This window comes from Anomaloglossus baeobatrachus, chromosome 6 (assembly GCF_048569485.1).
Source record: "Anomaloglossus baeobatrachus isolate aAnoBae1 chromosome 6, aAnoBae1.hap1, whole genome shotgun sequence".
Lineage (NCBI taxonomy): Eukaryota > Metazoa > Chordata > Amphibia > Anura > Aromobatidae > Anomaloglossus > Anomaloglossus baeobatrachus.
In genome coordinates this window covers 194,537,382-194,557,909 of record NC_134358.1, presented here as the reverse complement: position 1 = coordinate 194,557,909, position 20,528 = coordinate 194,537,382, and positions in this window count along the sequence as shown.

Sequence of the window (20,528 nt, the reverse complement as noted above, 5' to 3'; positions counted from 1 at the left end):
ATTAAAAGTACCTGTTCAGCTTGTTCTGAATAATATATCATGCCCAGTCTGTTGGCTAATATTTGGGTGGACATGTGTGATGTGGTTATTATCTGATCTGGCACCAGTAAGAAAGTAAATGGCAAATTCCGTAATTGGGATAGGTAAGTTGAAGCATATAACAAAAAAGATGACTATAAGAAATAAGATAAGGGATTCAAAAGTATAAGCATAATGAAGAGATATTTCATGAACAGGATACTGCAGAAACAGATAAGGAAAAATTATACCACTTGGGCACAAACAGGATGCCACCAAAACATGATACACCATATCAAAGGACTGACCGATGGTCTACACTGGCTTTTCAAAAATCTCATAGATGTTTATGTAAACCAAACTGAGAACAAAAAAAGTGAAGAAAAATAGTGAAAGTCTAAAGTGGTAATTAAGTGTTGCACATACATATAGTGTATAAAGACAAATGACAGGTGAAAATTCAGAATGACAAGTTCTACCTATACATGTTTGGCATTTATATGCAACAGCATGTACATTTTTTATCTCTCTTAATCATAACATGATAAAAGATGGCAATTAAAAAGAAGTCACTGTGAATAATAAGAATAAAGAAGAACCACTGGAGAAACAAGAATGGTGCCAATTAATAAATAACATGATTGAAATTCGGTAGTAGATATGTGTATAAAAAAGTAAATATATATTGGAAATTGTGCCTGGGTGAAGGGAAAAACATGGTAAATAATGCATATATTGGTTATGTTAACAATGCAAATAAAGAAGTAAATAAGTTCACATGCAGAAGTGAAAATTTTAGACATGTACAATGGTTAATAACAAGTAACGTGCATTGCACTGTAATTAAATGTAAAAACAGCACCCATAGAACAAAATAGTCAGAATTCTTTACTCATGAACATACAATGCCTACAAGTAGTATTCAACCCCCTGCAGATTTAGCAGGTTTGATAAGATGCAAATAAGTTAGAGCCTGCAAACTTCAAACAAGAGCAGGATTTATTAACAGATGCATAAATCTTACAAACCAACAAGTTATGTTGCTCAGTTAAATTTTAATAAATTTTCAACATAAAAGTGTGGGTCAATTATTATTCAACACCTAGGTTTAATATTTTGTGGAATAACCCTTGTTTGCAATTACAGCTAATAATCATCTTTTAGAAGACCTGATCAGGCCGGCACAGGTCTCTGGAGTTATCTTGGCCCACTCCTCCATGCAGATCTTCTCCAAGTTATCTAGGTTCTTTGGGTGTCTCATGTGGACTTTAATCTTGAGCTCCTTCCACAAGTTTTCAATTAGTTAAGGTCAGGAGACTGACTAGGCCACTGCAACACCTTGATTTTTTCCCTCTTGAACCAGGCCTTGGTTTTCTTGGCTGTGTGCTTTGGGTCGTTGTCTTCTTGGAAGATGAAATGACAACCCATCTTAAGATCCTTGATGGAGGAGCGGAGGTTCTTGGCCAAAATCTCCAGGTAGGCCGTGCTATCCATCTTACCATGGATGTGGACCAGATGGCCAGGCCCCTTGGCTGAGAAACAGCCCCACAGCATGATGCTGCCACCACCATGCTTGACTGTAGGGATAGTATTCTTGGGGTCGTATGCAGTGCCATCCAGTCTCCAAACGTCACGTGTGTGGTTGGCACCAAAGATCTCGATCTTGGTCTCATCAGACCAGAGAACCTTGAACCAGTCTGTCTCAGAGTCCTCCAAGTGATCATGAGCAAACTGTAGACGAGCCTTGACATGACGCTTTGAAAGTAAAGGTACCTTACGGGCTCGTCTGGAACGGAGACCATTGCGGTGGAGTACGTTACTTATGGCATTGACTGAAACCAATGTCCCCACTGCCATGAGATCTTCCCGGAGCTCCTTCCTTGTTGTCCTTGGGTTAGCCTTGACTCTTTGGACAAGCCTGGCCTCGGCACGGGTGGAAACTTTCAAAGCCTGTCCAGGCCGTGGAAGGCTAACAGTAGTTCCATAAGCCTTCCACTTCCGGATGATGCTCCCAACAGTGGAGACAGGTAGGCCCAACTCCTTGGAAAGGGTTTTGTACCCCTTGCCAGCCTTGTGACCCTCCACGATCTTGTCTCTGATGGCCTTGGAATGCTCCTTTGTCTTTCCCATGTTGACCAAGTTTGAGTGCTGTTCACAAGTTTGGGGAGGGTCTTAAATAGTCAGAAAAGGCTGGAAAAAGACATAATTAATCCAAACATGTGAAGCTCATTGTTCTTTGTGCCTGAAATACTTCTTAATACTTTAGGGGAACCAAACAGAATTCTGGTGGTTTGAGGGGTTGAATAATAAATGACCCTCTGAATAAAATTTTCTCAATTTAAAAAAAAAAAAAAAAAAAAAAAGAAATAACATTCTTTTGTGCTGCAGTGTATTTCACACTTCCAGGCTCATCTACAGTCCAAATGTCACAATGCCAAGTTAATTCCGAATGTGTAAACCTGCTAAATCTGCAGGGGGTTGAATACTACTTGTAGGCACTGTACATAACCATTTTTAGCAACAATTCTTGGGAAAGGGATGTATTCAACGTGTTTCAGAGTGGATACTCTGTCTTTAGGACAATCACGAATGTCCTTGATAACTCCTTAGATCGCGCTGTCTGATCTTGATCGTGCGATCTAACACGCTTTGGCGATGACCGTACTGTTCCCCGCCATCATTGGTGGTGCCATGGTGTTGGCCTTGGGCACCAGGGATCAAGCCAGGAAGTGTGGAGCAGTTGTGGACAACAGGGGAACATCGCTGACCCTGGCACAAAGGGAATGGGGGCGCCAACAGGCAAACAGGAGGGACCCGAGAGCTGTGGGGCCAGGCGGAGGCAGCGGTTATAGAGGAGTTGAGCAAGGAGGAGTGTTGGCACTCCTGGGCTGGGAGTGCCTGATGGTGTAGTCCTATGGTTATATCATGATGAAGATGCAAGATGCAAGTGTGCATTGAAACCATACATTTATCTCAATACCTTTGGACGCATCTCTTTTGGTTATTTACCGCAGCACACAGGAACAACACATCACTCCATTGAACAATAAAAAAAGACATCATCTGTATGCAAACTATTGGTGATTGTTAGAAAAAAGACCAAAATATGTAACATAGCTTTTACAGTTCAGTAACAATGTTATATGAATTCATAAGACAAAGATGAACGTGTACCAGAATAATCAGAAGAAAGTAGTATGAAGCAGACAACATGCTATCGGCATCAGTCAAGCAAAGCGGTTTTTATTGAAAATGTAACCATTGACTAAACAGCAGGTTTAATTCTCTGGTTTTTAGGGCCAAATTGAGCAGATTGAACCAAATGTTCTAACATCTGCAGAACATTGCAGATGAGCAATGGCCTAAAACATACTGAGAAAGCCACACGTGGGAATAATCTCCAAAACCCAAGCTAATCACCTGAAGTGAATACAGTCAAAGATGGAACTCCCTCGGTAAATACAAAGTTTTCAAAATGTCTCAAGGAAGGGCAAAAGCTGATGACTCTCAACAATCTGACAATGTATTCGTAGGGACAAACTTTGGTACGGATAATGTACCCAAAGTTCCCAACTTCAATAAGTGAATAAGTGAATAAATGTATATGTTTTTAAAATGGTATAATCAAAAGATGAAAAGGGTCAATGTTTGAAAAGAGGTTGGAGTTTTTATATCTTTTACCTAATTTGGAAGTAAATTTTCTCATAAAGTTAAAATTTCAAATCTTATATGCGGTGTTAGGCGGGCTTTGCACGTTGCAACATCGGTAACAATGTGTTACCGATGCTGCAGCGATAGTCCCGCCCCCGTCGCACGTTCGATATCTAGTGAAAGCTGCCGTAGCGATTATTATCGCTACGGCAGCTTTACACGCACATACCTGCCGTGCGACGTCCCTCTGGCCGGCGACCCGCCTCCTTCCTTAGGGGGCGGGTCGTGCGGCGTCACAGTGACGTCACACGGCAGGCGGCCAATTGAAGCGGAGGGGCGGAGATGAGCAGGATGTAAACATCCCGCCCACCTCCGTCCTTCTCATTGCAGCCGGCGACAGGTAAGTTGAAGTTCCTCGCTCCTGCGGCTTCATACACAGCGATGTGTGCTGCCGCAGGGGCGAGGAACAACATCGCACCTGTCGCTGCACCGGCATTATGGAAATGTCGGAGGCTGCAGCGATGATACGATAACGACGCTTTTGCGCTCGTTCATCGTATCATCTAGGATTTACACACTACGACATCGCAAGTGACGCCGGATGTGCGTCACTTTCGATTTGACCCCACCGACATCGCACCTGCGATGTCGTAGTGTGCAAAGCTGCCCTTAGCCAAAATATCTGTTACGTCACCACCGGAGTCCGCTCCATCGACTTCTACTCCGATCGCTAGGCGCCGCCGTGTTCCTGCCGTGGATAATGCTGGTGATGGGAGAGGAGTCGATGCCAGCGGCGTCGGTGGGCGCAGGCTTCACTCATCCACTGGTCTGGGTTTCCTGGGGATCTGCAGTGCCACTGGCTGGCTGTAGGTGGTGGGTGTCTCCCAGCTGAAGTACCATCATTCAGCTACAGCCTATGGGAAGACACCACACCCTTTTTAATGCCCCTCCTGTCTGCTGACTTCTGCCAGAGATAGGTCTGAGAATTCTGGTTCCTGTTCCGTCCTGTTCTGTGCTTTCGTGTGCTCATTACCGCTTGTTTTTTGACTACGTCTCAAGCCTGCTGTTTTTGTACCTCGCTGCCCGATCCGGTTTTGACCTCTGCTTGTTTCTGATTATGTCCTTGCCTGTCGATTCTGTCCCTGTTCCGCATCTCCTGGTTTGACCTTGCCTGACTACTACTCTCTCGGACTGCAACCTGCCGCAGGTAGTGATCACCTTGGGCCCTGTGTAATTCCAAATCCCTGTATAGGGGTTAAAGGGTTTCAGGGTTCTAGGGGTCCTGCTTGGTGAGTGGCTTCCCTCTAGCCTGTACATTACAGATCGTCTGAGTCTGTGGATCCAGGCAGGCATTACAATATCAATTACTTAGTCAATGCTAAAATACTTACAGATTTATCTTATATAGGATCTGTTACTTGCCATAAATATGATAATTTGTTTACCTATTGTATAGGCAACTGTTCTCCAGAATCTGGAGTTATTTTGCTTTTGTCCCTGCATCTCTCTGGTCCTGATGTTTGGCACCCAGTCCCTTGTATATACTGTAGATCTAGATTTGTTAGCTAAGAGGGTTTGATCTTCACAAAGACACACTCAAAGCAAAGTTCACAAACACACTTCCTTGGATATTAAGACTAGATTTACATCAAAGGAAGAAGGAAACACAAGAAAAAAAGAAAAAGAATACCAGATTCAGAAGAACAGCGTCCTTTAGATCAGTTTAAACATTTTTACATATTTATGGAGACCACGGGGGAACATTATTCTCATTAAGGAGACTTTGCAAGCCAGTCTGGCTGCCAGTAAAGTAAGGGGGCTTATAGCTGCCATGCCCCTTTGGGGAATATTAAAATTGTCTCTCCAGTAAAGGAGACAAACTCTAGCGCAGCGCCACCTATTGGAAGTAGAGATCCTAAAAGTCAAATGTGGATTTTTAACAATCTGTGCTGCGCTACAGTTTGTCTCCTTTACTGGAGAGACAATTCTCTGCCATTGCTGGTTTTATAACAGTTAATTTTCATCCATATTGGAAGTGTAGATTCCAACTCTGAAACCTTCCAAGTTTTATAAGAGGAAAAGAATCCCTATTGGGAGGAGAGCTGGACTTCAGATGTAATTTCCAGTATAGAATAGGAGCTGTGCTGGGTCATTGAGTCGAGAATTGATTTATTTTTACCCGATAGGCAAGGAAACAGCTAAAGAAGCTGTACAATGAAAGGACCCTCAAACACCTCTCCATACAGTATCTCAGCTTCTTAAACCCCCTATGTATTTGACAAAGGTGGTATAAGGTTACTTAACCACAGCTTCATGTGGAGCTAAGTGTTAAAAACATATGTGACGTGACCGACAGGAACTGCCGTTTCAGCAAACAAAGATTAAAAATATTTATTTATATCTACACTTAAAGACAGTTTTATCAATTTCCTTTTGGTCAACTTTCTCAGACAGCCTGTCAGTTACAGTGCCCTTGTCTCGCCCACTGTCAGAATTTATTTAATCTTTTTCTGAAATAAACCTCTTGACGCGTGTACAAATACTTGCCTGTTCCATAAAATATTTAACAAACCATTAGTCTGAAAAAACAATTATAGCGAGTTAGCAGTGATCATGAAGCATAAGAGACATTGCCTTCTGCAGATATGTGCTATATGACCTTCAGGGCTAAATAGAGGAATATTCACCAACCAAGAGAATACTGTATGTGCTTGATGCATTTGAAACTATACTGAACAAAAATATAAACTCAACACTTTTGTTTTTACTCCTATTTTTCATGAACTGTAGTCAAGGATCTAAGACTTTTTCTACGTACACTAAAAGCCTTTTTCTCTTAAATAGTGTTCACAAACTTATCTAAAGCATCCTTTACACGTCCGTGAAAAATACGTACATATTGTCGGTCCATTTTGGACATGAATATAGCTATCCATGTATCCCTATGTGTCATCCGTGTGCCGTTCATGTATCCGTGTGACACATCCTTGTAACCAGACCCTGAAAAAAACCCTCATTATAATGAAATGAAGGGGTTTATTATGTGTAAAAGATGTGCAAAACTATAAATGGTAGATAAATATACAGACAGATAGATATAATGTTCTACCCCGCTACATATTCTAATCTTGCACTCTTTGGTGCCTTTTGTGTGGCACTAAAGGGTGTTTACCGTTGTATGTAGCCACAAATTAAATAATGTTATATTTAAAAATCTATTTGGGGTTCCCACTATTTTTGGCAGCCAGCTAAGGAAAAGCAGACAGCTGCCACCTTTTAATCCAAAACAGAGGTCCCCCATGCTGTTTTCAAAATTATTTATTTTTAAATTAATATTTAAAAAAAATACAAAAAAAACGTGCTGTCCCCCTCAAATTGGATCACCAGTCAAGGTGAAGCTGACAGCTGGAGTCTGGTATTCTCAAGGTGGGAAGGGCCATTGTTATTTGGCCCTTCCTAGCCTAAAAATAGCAGGCTACGGCCGCCCCAAAAGTAGAACATTCATTAGATGCGTCAATCCTGGTGCTTCGCAATGGCTCTTCCTGTTGCCCTGGTGTAGTGGCAAATGGGGTAATATATGGAGTTGATGCCAGCTGTGAATTGACAGCTGACATCAAGCCCAGTATTAGTAATGGGTGGGTATCTAGCAAACACCCCCATTACTGAGTAGATCTAAATATAAAAAAACAAACAAAGAAATATTTTATTCATAAAAACACCCCCTGACATTGTCTCTCATTCACCAATTTATTATAAAAAATAAAAAGCCATGAAGTTCCGCCATAATCCACAAGGAGGTCCCACAACATTCACAAAAGTGCTCTCCTGAAAGACATGAAAAGAGAGAATTATTAAAAAAAAGACAAGAAACTTCCTCATTCACCAATTTATTCCTCATCAAAATCCAAAACATGTCTACCGTAATCCATGTGGAGGTCCCACAATGTTCTTAGACTCAATGTTTCAGCTTATGAAGAATGTTCATAGAACAAACTCTATAGGCTTGGACAGCAGCCACTGCCAGCTAGTTGCCTTGTGTAATAACTGGTGCTGGCAATGAACTGCGGTCACCTCATGAGATCATCACAAGTCACAGCAAGTGGGTCATACAATAGTGTGCAAAACACTGGTGGCTGTGATGAGCGGTGATGTCATGAGTTTGCTGCAATTCAGTGTTGCGGTTGTCACACAAAGTATCACGAGAGATGGCAGCACTGAACTGCTGTGATCTCATGATGTTGCCACTCATCACAGCTGCCCATGCTTCTCACCCTACTATGTGACCTACTTGCTGTGACGTGTGGTGAAGTCATGAGTTCAACGCATTTCAGTGCCACCATCTCTTATGATACTTACTCTGTGAGAACTGCATCAAACTCATGATGTCACAACTCATCACAGCCACTGGCAGTTTGCATGCTATTGTGTGACCCACTTGCAGTGAACTGCAGTGACCTCATGAGGTGACCATAGTTCACTGCCAGCAGTGGTTCTCACGCCGCACAGTGTGAGAACTGATAGTGGCCGCTGGTCTTTATTTCATTACTTTCTCTATTTTTGGCTTTCTGATTTACTTTTGGGAATCATCATGGGACTTCCATATGGATTACGGCAGAACTTCAGGACTTTTTAAATAAATTCATGAATAAGAGGTGTTCTTTGAAGTAAAATATTATTTGGTATTATTTTTCCGATTTACATCTACTGGGTTAGTAATGGAGGTGATGGATAGACGCCCAACCATTACTAATACTAGGGCTTGATGCCAACTGTCAAGTCACAGCTGGCATCAACCCCATAAACCACTACCCCGATTGCCACTGCACCAGAACAAAGGTGAAGAGCCGGGTAGAGAGCCAGAATTAGCACATCTAATGGATGCACCACTTCTGAGGCAGCTGCGGGCTGCTATTTTTAGGCTGGGAAGGGACCAATATCCATGGACCTTCACAGGCTGATAATACCAGACCCTAACTGTCAGTTGTACATTATATATTTTAGTATATAATTTTATATATTAGAATGGGAGGACCCCACATCTTTTTTTAAAAATTACTTATTTAAAAAATTAAAAAAAATCAGCATTGGATCCTCTCTATTTCTCATAACCAGCCAAGGTACAGCTGAGGGTTGCAGCCCACAGCTGCTGCTTTACCTGTGCTGGTTATGAAAATTAGGGGACACCCTCTTCATTTTGTTTCTTAAATTTGTTATTAAATCTGCTAAATAGCTGTACAATCTATTTATCTATCTATCTATCTATCTCTGTCTTTCTATGTCTACTATTTATCCATCTTTGAACATTTTTTGGACATTAATAAACCATTAATTTCAGTATCTTCCATTTTTTTCACATACATGTTAAACAGATGTTACATTGATGGTAACCATGTGATGTACATATTTGACCCGTGCTGCAGGAAAAAAACTGACTTATGTTGAAAATACGGGGATGTGAAGATTTCTATTGATTGTAATTAGTGTGCATGTGAATGTGTCTCTGGTACATGTGAAAACGGACACCACATGTACTGGAGACACAAAAGTGTGAAGGAGGCCTAAATTTGTGTTAGGCATGATTCACACGTTAGTGAAAAACAGACGTCTTTCACTGATGTGTTAAAAACGTATATGTCCCTCCATGTGCCGTGATTCACAGCACACGTGGGTTGTCCATGTGCAATTCGTGATCTGTGAGTGCACATGGAGATAAACTCATCTGTCCGTGCTCTTGCTGTCCGTGGTGTTGAACTCTACCAGATGCTGCCTCTGGCCGCCGCTGTGTCATCTCTTCAGCTACTTCTGGTGTAACAGACCAGACTAACCCCCCACCCAGAATATACCCGGGGTTAAAGTGGCCTAGGCCAGAATATACCCCGTTTATATTCTGGCCTAGGCCAAACTATACCCCGAGGTATAAACTGACCTAGGCCAGACTATACCCCTCTGGGCCAGACTATACCCCGGGTATATTCTGGCCTAGTCCAAACTATACACCGGGGTATAATTGGTCTAAGCCAGATTATACCCCTCCGTATAACCCAGCTGCTGTCCGTATACCCCAGCTGTTGTAGATCAGTGCCCCAGGCAGCGCACGGGACCCCAAGCAGCGCACAGGGGCCCCAGGCAGCAAACGGAGATTCCAGGCAGCGCACAGGGCTCCAGGCAGCGCACATTGGGTAGAAACAGTGTACGGGACTTCAGGCAGCACACAGGGGACCCAGGCAGCACACGGGGGACGCAGGCAGCGCACGGGGCCCCAGGCAGCACTCGGGACCCCAGGCAGAACACTCAAAGAATCTGTTAGCAACCTTGTCAATGACCAAGGAACCAACTGGGACCAGTTAATTCCTGGTGTTTTGTTTGCCTATCACAAATCTGTGCATGCCTCAACCAAGTGCACTTCATTTGAGGTAATGTATGGACAAAAGGCTAAGCTTCCTATTGAATTTAATCCATCAGCAAATGACACTGTGGATGTCATGACTCTTTCAGATGATGCCAACCCTGATGTGCTATATACACTAACAACCATTCATAACAGTATCCACTCAACTGTAAGTACCAACATCCATTTTGCTCAGGAATACCAAAAGTGTGCCTTTGATCGCTGACACAACACCAACAAAGAAATCACTGCTGGCATCATTGTTTATATATAGAATCAATGTTGTATTCATCGCATGGATTCAAAGATGGAACCACATTGGGTTGGACCCAACTTAGTTGTGGAATCCTTAACCAAGGGACGAATAAAACTTAAGAACAATAAGACTGGCAAGATACTAAGCAACACCTACCATGCCAGCAACCTTAAGATTTACCAGGGTGAATAGACTTCTCTACCACACCAGTCCCCTGATAACTGTCCCAGTGCCTCTGCCACACATAAACACAAGCAAATCAAGACTTTCAACCCACTACCAAGTTCAGGAAGGAAGTATCTTACCACCATTCTTGACCCTACGTTTAGTAGGATTGTGTACTTTGGATGCACAAGAAATCTTGGACAATCAAGGCGCACATATAAAACCAAAGGTGATGGGAACTGCTACTTTCGGGCCATTAGCTATATCCTGACAGGAACAGAGGACAACTACTCCCTTCTCAGAGCTAATGTCATCCACCACATGAAAACTGACTTGTCCAAAAAACTACAGGGGTACTTTAATGAAGATATGAATGAATATGTGAACATCTCTGGCATCTCTTGTGATGGAGTCTGGACAACTGATGCAGAAATCATGGCCACAGCAAATCTGTTGAGTTGTGATATAGTCATCCACACAAAAGTCGGTGATACCATGGATTGGTTGACCTATCCCGCAAACTACAATCTGAAGTCAACAACAGAACATTAACTTTATCTTGAAAAAAAGCATGATCATTTTAATGTTATCAGTGTTTACCCTTGAATGTTTATATTGTAGTGTCCTGTCACCAGCCATGTGTATGATATCGGCGGAATGCACTCTCTGGAGCCATTAATCGCCCCATGTAAAGGTATCTTTATAAGCTAAAGTTTCACAATGTTATGACTTATATCCTGAACAGGCACGTTTTTTATGAACCATCAAGGTTTTCTGGTTGAAGTAAAAAAAGTTTGTGTAGTTAGAGTTTTAAACAATAAAATGTTGAAAATGTATGTATATCACTCCATGGTGCTCATAAAAATGTGATCTTTAATATAATTTAATATACTTTAATCTTTAATATACTCAAGATGTTGCACATGGGCCCCAGACAACACACAGGGGGTCCCAGACAGCGCACAGGGGGTCCCAGATAGCGCAGAGGGGGTCCCAGACAGCACAAAGGGGGGGAAGAGACAGTGCACAGGGTGGCAGAGACAGCACACAGGAGCCCTGCATGCTGTATCTTACCCCCCTTGTACGCTGTCTCTGCCTCCCTGTGCACTGCCTCTGCCCCCTGTGTGCTGCCTGGGGTTCCGTGTGATGCCTTGAGCCCCGTGCGCTGCCTGGATCCCCGTGCGCTGTCTCTGCTCCCCTGTGTGCTGGCTGGGGTCCCGTGCACTGCCTGTGGTCCCTGTGCACGGCCTGTGGTCCCTGTGCGCTTCCTGGTGCCCCGTGCACTGGCTGGGGCCCAGTGCGCTGGCTGGGGCCCTGTGCACTGGCTGGGGCCCTGATCTACAGCAGCTAGGGTATATGAAGGGGTATAATCTGGCCTAGGCAAATTTATACATCGGGGTATAGTTTGGGCTAGGCCAGAATATACACAGGGTATATTCTGGCCCAGAGGGGTATAATCTGGCCTAGACCACTTTAATCCTGGGTATATTCTGGGTGGGGGGTTAGTCTGGCCTTTTACACCGGGTCATCTGTGCCGTGCATAAATGATTATGCATGAGAATAATTAGCCGGGCAAGAAGCAGCAGCCAGCAGAGGCCGGAGACAGCATAGCTGGAAAAGATGAGTATAAAAATCATTTTATTTTTAATGTACGTGTTTTTCTGGTGCTTGTTTCACAGATCACACCATAGTGTGGTCCGTGTGACATCTGTGATGCCAGAAAAAAATGGACATGTCTCCATGCGGAGCACACGGACACGCATGTACACTGCACGGAGACACGGTCAGTGAAAAATCACTGATGTGTGCGCAGATCCATAGATTTTAATGGGTCTGCATATGTCCATGATTCTGGTAAGTATAAAAACTGCAACATACGTACCAGAATCACTGATGTGTGAAAGAGGCCTTAGGCCGGTTTCACACATCCGGCTTTTTGCCGTTTTGCCGGATGCGGCGCTCTCCCGTACAGTTAATACAGTACAGTGACAGCGTTGTAACTTCTGGGTCACATGCGCCGGTCACATGACAGCATGTGACCGGCGCTTGTTGCGCTGTCACTGTACTGTATTAACTGTACGGGAGAGCGCCGCATCCGGCAAAACGGCAAAAAGCCGGATGTGTGAAACCGGCCTTAGTGAGCTTTCCTCCTAGTCCTTACCCAAGACAATCCATCCACCTCACAGGTGTGGCATATCAAAATGCTGATTAGACAGCATGATTATTGCACATGTATACCTTTGGCTGACCAAAGTAAAAGGCCACTCTAAAATGTGCAGTTTTATCACACAGCACAATGTTACAGATGTTTCAAATTTTAAGGGAGCAGGCAATTGACATGCTGACTGCAGGAATGTCCACCAGAGCTATTGCCCGTGAAATGCATGTTCATTTCTCTACCCCATGCTGTCTCCAAAGACATTTCAGAGAATTTGGTAGTATATCCATCTGGCCTCACAACTGCAAACTATATGTAACCACAGAAGCCCAGGAACTCCATATCCAGCATCTTCATTTCCAAAATCGTCTGTAACCAGACATCTAAACAACTGCGGCAATAATAGGTTTGCATAACCAAAGAATGTCTGCATAAACTGTCAGGGAAGCTCAGCTAAATGGTTGTCATCCTCATCAGGGTCTCCTCCTGACTGTAGTTTGTCATCGTAACCAACTTGAATGGGTAAATGCTCATATTTGCTGGCTTATGGCACTTTGAGAGGTTTTCTCTTCATGGATGATTTCCAGTTTTTCACTGTACAGGGTAGATGTCAGACTGGCAAATATTGGTCACACCTAATACTGACTGGTTTTCTAACCTCCTCAAATCCCTCCAAAATGGCACACTTTAGAGTGGTCTTTTATTGTGGCCAGTTTAACCCCTTCAGCCCCTGGGCACTTTCCGTTTTTGCTTTTTGCTCCCCTTCTTCTGAGAGCCGTAACTTTTTTATTTTTCCATTAATTTTGCCATATCAGGGCTTGTTTTTTGAGGGATGAGTTATACTTTTAAAAGAAACCATAAGTTTTACCATATAGTGTACTGGAAAATGGCAAAAAAATTCCAAGTGCGGAAAAATTGCAAAAAAAGTGTGATCGTACAATAGTTTTTGGGATATTTTATTCACCGTGTTCACTATATGGTAAAACTGATGTATGGGTATGATGCCTCAGGTCAGTGTGAGTTTGTAGACACCAAACATGTATAGGTTTACTTGTATCTAAAGGGTTAAACAAAAAATCACAAGTTTGTCCAATAAAAGTGGCGCATGCTTTACGCCATTTTCTGAAACCCGTAGGATTCTCATTTTTTGGGATCTATGGCTCAGTGACAGCTTATTTTTTGCGTCTCGAGCTGACGTTTCTAATGATATCATTTTTGCTCAGATGCTACGTTTTGATCGCCTGTTATTGAATTTTGCGCAAAACTTGTGGCGACCAAAAAACGTAATTTTGGTGTTTGGAATTTTTTTTGCCGCTACGCCGTTTACTGAAAAGATTAATTTATTTTATATTTTGATAGATCGGGCATTTCTGAACGCGGCAATACCAAATATGTGTATATTTTTTATTTTTTTAACCCTTTCATTTTCAATGGGGCAAAAGGGGGGTGATTTGAACTTTTAGGTTTTTTTTGTTTTTTTTATTTTTTTAAACTTTTTTTTACTTTTTTTTTTTTTACTAGTCTCCCTAGGTGGCTATAGCGATCAGCAATCCGATCGCTCTGCACTATCTGCAGATCTCAGCTACAGATCTGAGAACTGCAGATACGGTGCTTTACTTTCACTGCCGGCTGTATTCCGGCATTGAAAGGAAGTGAGTCATGTTAGCTACAGGCGTCATCACATGACCCTGTGCTACCAATGCAACCACCGAAAGTCACGTGGTCGCGCACATGACTTCCGGTGGGGGCGGCGGTAAGTAAAAATCATGGCCGCTCGCATATACATCTCACTGCCAGACTTTGGCAGTGAGATGTAAGGGGTTAAATGTTCCGGGTGGAATGCGATTCCACTTGGAACATGCAGGCACGCATGTCAGCTGTTAAAAACAGCTGATATGTGCGCGGATCGCCACAACCTGCCGGCGGCAGGGGGCGGGGCTTAACCTCACACGCTCCATGACGGATAGATCCGTCAAAGGTCGTGAAGGGGTTAAGGCACACCAGTGCAATAATCATGCTGTGTAATCAGCATCTAGATATGCCACATCTGTGAGGTGGATGGATTATCTCGATAAAGGAGAAGTGCTCACTAACACAGAGATTAGACAAATTTGAAACAATATTTGGGAGAAAAAGGCCTTTTGTGTGCAGAGTATTTGAGCTCAGCTCATGAAAAGTAGGAGCAAAAACAAAAGTGTTTTGTTTATATTATTGCTCCGTATATTTTATAAGTGAATTTGTTTTGACCTCTTTCACTTCTGGTTTCTGAACATTTCATCATTTTACCTCCACTTAGCAGCTTGTCTGAAAGACGACCTCTTCTTCTACATCAATTTCTAACAAGCTTTGGTTTCCTAACAGTCTTTGTAACAGATGACCTGTATGAAAAAATATTGCTTTGCAATATTATTAATATAAATGTTTTCCATTTTCAAATTCAATTTAGTGCATTCAGTAGAAAATGTTGTATTTTGCGATGTACCACAGATCTGTAAAACATGTAAACAGTAATGCGGTATATGTACTGTTCACAAACGTTAAAAAAAGGTAATTTGTACCCCTATTCCAAGTGGATAAATGTATCAATAAAATAGTATATATTGTAGACATCCATTTATAAGTCCTGAAATACATATCACTTATTGAATAAATTAAAGTAATAATTTATATAACAGGAACAATGAATAGAAGACATAGCAGCTCTTAAAGGATTATGAATGGCATATTCTCGCTTAGAAGTTTGCAACGACAATGAATCATGAAAGAGAATCATAGGACATTAAATGAAGATGAGGAGTTCATGTGATATCACATTATGTGTTATCCTTGAGCTGTGACATTGTGTCATGCAGTGTGCCTGGATTGTGCTTTGTCTTAGTACTGTAAGCTCATGTTTTGTGATATTTTATTATTTTAAGATCACTCATTGCATGATTTCTGAATTGGAGCCTTTTTTTTGGGTTATACTGTGAAATCATATGTGACAAGTCTATTATCTCTGGAATTTTTCATCATTGTGAGCATTAGGTTATCATGTTCTGAACTGACTAACTGCTAAAGGGGATCTAGATTAATAGTATATATGACAGAAGCCAAACATTGGTTATTTGCATTTCAGAAATGCTAATATCTACAGTATTTTCTATAGAATAAGTGTTCTAGCTACTAAGTATGCCTATACATTTAAGTTCAGAAATATTTGTATAGTGACTGAATCTTCGTGATTTGGCTTCTGCGTGCCACTATTTTGTATTTAAAATGAAGCAACTGAGATGCAATTCAAGTGTAGACTTTCAGGTTTAATTATAGGAGTTGAACAAAAATATCCTGGGAAATGTTTAACTATTTTTCTACAAATTCTTCTCATTTCCGGGGTTTAAAAGTAATTGGACAAACTAACTTTACCATAAATGAAATATTCATTTTTAATACTTTGCAGTGAGTCCCTTTAGGTAATGACTGCTTGAAGTCTGGAAGCCATGGACTTCACCAAACACTGGGTTTTCTCCTTTGTGATGATCTTCCAGGCCTTTACTGCAGCTAACTTCAGTTGCTGCTTGTTTGTGGGTCTTTGTGGCTTAAGTTTAGTCTTAGGCATGTGGAATGCATGTGGGTCATTGCCCATCTTTACTGTGATGCACTTTACAATTAACTTTGCTATATTTTGTTGAATCTGAACAGAACGTACAGTTAGGTCCAGAAATATTTGGACAGTGACACAATTTTCGCGAGTTGGGCTCTGCATGCCACCACATTGGATTTGAAATGAAATCTCTACAACAGAATTCAAGTGCAGATTGTAACGTTTAATTTGAAGGTTTGAACAAAAATATCTGATAGAAATTGTAGGAATTGTACACATTTCTTTACAAACACTCCACATTTTAGGAGGTCAAAAGTAATTGGACAAATAAACCAAACCCAAACAAAATATTTTTATTTTCAATATTTTGTTGCGAATCCTTTGGAGGCAATCACTGCCTTAAGTCTGGAACCCATGGACATCACCAAACGCTGGGTTTCCTCCTTCTTAATGCTTTGCCAGGCCTTTACAGCCGCAGCCTTCAGGTCTTGCTTGTTTGTGGGTCTTTCCGTCTTAAGTCTGGATTTGAGCAAGTGAAATGCATGCTCAATTGGGTTAAGATCTGGTGATTGACTTGGCCATTGCAGAATGTTCCACTTTTTTGCACTCATGAACTCCTGGGTAGCTTTGGCTGTATGCTTGGGGTCATTGTCCATCTGTACTATGAAGCGCCGTCTGATCAACTTTGCGGCATTTGGCTGAATCTGGGCTGAAAGTATATCCCGGTACACTTCAGAATTCATCCAGCTACTCTTGTCTGCTGTTATGTCATCAATAAACACAAGTGACCCAGTGCCATTGAAAGCCATGCATGCCCATGCCATCACGTTGCCTCCACCATGTTTTACAGAGGATGTGGTGTGCCTTGGATCATGTGCCGTTCCCTTTCTTCTCCAAACTTTTTTCTTCCCATCATTCTGGTACAGGTTGATCTTTGTCTCATCTGTCCATAGAATACTTTTCCAGAACTGAGCTGGCTTCATGAGGTGTTTTTCAGCAAATTTAACTCTGGCCTGTCTATTTTTGGAATTGATGAATGGTTTGCATCTAGATGTGAACCCTTTGTATTTACTTTCATGAAGTCTTCTATTTACTGTTGACTTAGAGACAGATACACCTACTTCACTGAGAGTGTTCTGGACTTCAGTTGATGTTGTGAACGGGTTCTTCTTCACCAAAGAAAGTATGCGGCGATCATCCACCACTGTTGTCATCCGTGGACGCCCAGGCCTTTTTGAGTTCCCAAGCTCACCAGTCAATTCCTTTTTTCTCAGAATGTACCCGACTGTTGATTTTGCTACTCCAAGCATGTCTGCTATCTCTCTGATGGATTTTTTCTTTTTTTTCAGCCTCAGGATGTTCTGCTTCACCTCAATTGAGAGTTCCTTAGACCGCATGTTGTCTGGTCACAGCAACAGCTTCCAAATGCAAAACCACACACCTGTAATCAACCCCAGACCTTTTAACTACTTCATTGATTACAGGTTAACGAGGGAGACGCCTTCAGAGTTAATTGCAGCCCTTAGAGTCCCTTGTCCAATTACTTTTGGTCCCTTGAAAAAGAGGAGGCTATGCATTACAGAGCTATGATTCCTAAACCCTTTCTCCGATTTGGATGTGAAAACTCTCATATTGCAGCTGGGAGTGTGCACTTGTGAGTGTGTCTAATCTGTCCTTTTTAAGGCTGATTAATGGTTTGCACCTTTTAGTGAATATTCTCTTTTGTTCTCATCAAGTCTTCTCTTTATGGTAGAATTAAGGCTGCTTTACACCTTTTAATTACAAATGCGATCTCGTATGCGATCGCACAAGCCCCCACCGTATGTGCGGCACGGTCAATTTGTTGCCCATGTCGCATAATTGATTAAATCCCGTCACACGTACTTAACTTCCATACGACCTCGCTGTGGGCGGCGAACATCCACTTCCTGAAGGGGGGGGGGATGTTCGGCGTCACAGCGACGTCACTAAGCGGCCGGCCAATTGAAGTGGAGGGGCGAAGATGAGCGGAACGTAAACATCCCGCCCACCTCCTTCCTTCAGCATTTCCGCCGGGACACAGGTAAGATGTGTTCATCGTTCCCGGGGTGTCACACACTGCGATGTGTGCTGCCTCGGGAACATTGATCAACCGGACGTTCAATTTTTAGTAATTTAACGACGTGTATGCAATCAACGGTTTTCCGTTCAATCGCAATCGCACGTAGGTTTCACACACTACAATATCACTAACGATGCCCGATGTGCGTCACTTACGACGTGACCCCGATCTGAACTTACTCTAAAGTCCGGCTGAACCCCCCAAACCAAACTTCCACGGGTCCACTCATCTCTATTCAACACATTTTATTTACAATTTGTAATGGTTGATGATAAAATGTCTCAGTATACAATGATCTCAGAAATTGGCAGTAATACAGAATTATTTCCCTACATTTTTTGAATGCACTACAGGCATAATACAGTATAATAGAAGTACTGTTATATTGTGTATTGAATCTCTGTATGTTTAAATCTAGGACACGGAAAAAGAAGAGAATCCAGGCAAAACAAGTAAATGTCAGTTTCAATTCTACACGTCCTCAGGTAAAAGAACTTCTAATCAATAAAATAATCAATATAGTTCTGGTATGGAGAGAAGTAAGGCCTAGAGTCCCCTGCTGTATTCTTGCACAAGGCTAGTTTTTTTAAACAGAAGATATGTGTATTTTCCTTAACATATCATAAAAACCAGGGTTTTAGTTATAAATTCAAATTGGTGACTCGAAAGGATTAATTTACATGTCACCCAATTGTGGAAAAATTACATATTAATTGATAGTTTTTTGGAATTGAGATGATGGATAAATTTCTTTTGTTTAAATAATGCTACAAAATAAAAAACTGATTTAACCACTACACCCTCAGGTGATTTTCTGTTTTTCGTTTTTTTTCTCCCCTTATTCCAAGACTCATAAAGTTTTTATTTTCTCATCAATGTAGCCATTTGAAGGCTTGTTTCATGCAGGATGAGTTGTACTTTTGAATGACATCATTATTCTAGGTGGGTGAAATTGCAAAGAAAGTGCAATTCAACAATGATTTTTTTTATTTTTTTTTTTACTATGTTCATTTTATGGTAAAACTGATTTGGGAAAATGATTCTCCAAGTCAGTATGAGTACATAGATACCTAACATGTATAGTTTTGGTTTATTTAAGCAGTGAAAAAAATCAGAAATTTGTCAAAAAAAAGACAAAAGCCAGCTTTCACAGGAGGATTGTGATGAAAGGCTTACATGACAGAAGTCCCGAAGGGCGGGATCAGTGACACGCTTCTTTACTGCACATGTTAAATGCTGTTAGATGCCCATGACTGATTAAATCAGCCATCTAGTGTAGGGAAACATGCAGGTTCAACGCATCAAAGGCAGGGACACGACCGATGAAAGAGATTTTTTAGAATACATCTTCATGGAATGATTACATTATTGCAAGGTATATTGTGAAGCTTTTAAAAGTAAAGACCAATTACTAGGGTCGCAAATATACTAAATTGTTTGCATTCAACTGAGTAAATACTCTTCTTCTTTCAGGTAAAATTGGACACAGCGGATATGGAGCCCACATATGCCAACTTTACACCCAATTTATAACTCTCAAGCCTATGGATTTAGAAATAAAATGTGTGTATATCTAATATATAAATCTGAGTGTATGTGTGTATGTATGTATGTGTGTGTGTGTGTGTGTGTGTGTGTGTGTGTGTATCCGCTAAAGGAATCTGCTCCGTTGCATTTAAAATCATGAAATTTTGCACGGTCGCCTCGTGTGACTCAGGGAATGTCATAGACTATGTTTGGACGGGAAAATTTAACCCCGCTCTTTACAGTTAGTCTCCAAAATCCTGCCTCCATTAATCTGAATGGAGGTGGGAGATACGGGCTATTACTAGCAACTGTCAGTGGTTGCTATAGGAACAAAAAAAACTGTTAGTATAAGAAGCTTATGTGTGAGGTAATAAGATGCCGGTGGAGAGACGGATAGAGAGAGAGACAGAAAAAGACAGACAGACAGAGACACAGACAGAGACAGATGGGGAGAGAGATAGAGACAGCCTTGGAAAGAGACAGCCTTGGAAAGAGACAGCCCTGGAAAGAGACAGCTGGGCAAAGAGACAGCCCTGGAAAGAGACAGCCCTGGAAAGAGACAGCCCTGGAAAGAGAAAGCCATGGAAAGAGACAGACGGGCAAAGAGACAGACCTGGAAAGAGGCAGCCCTGTAAGAGACAGACGGGGAAAGAGACAGCCCTGGAAAGAGACAGCCCTGGA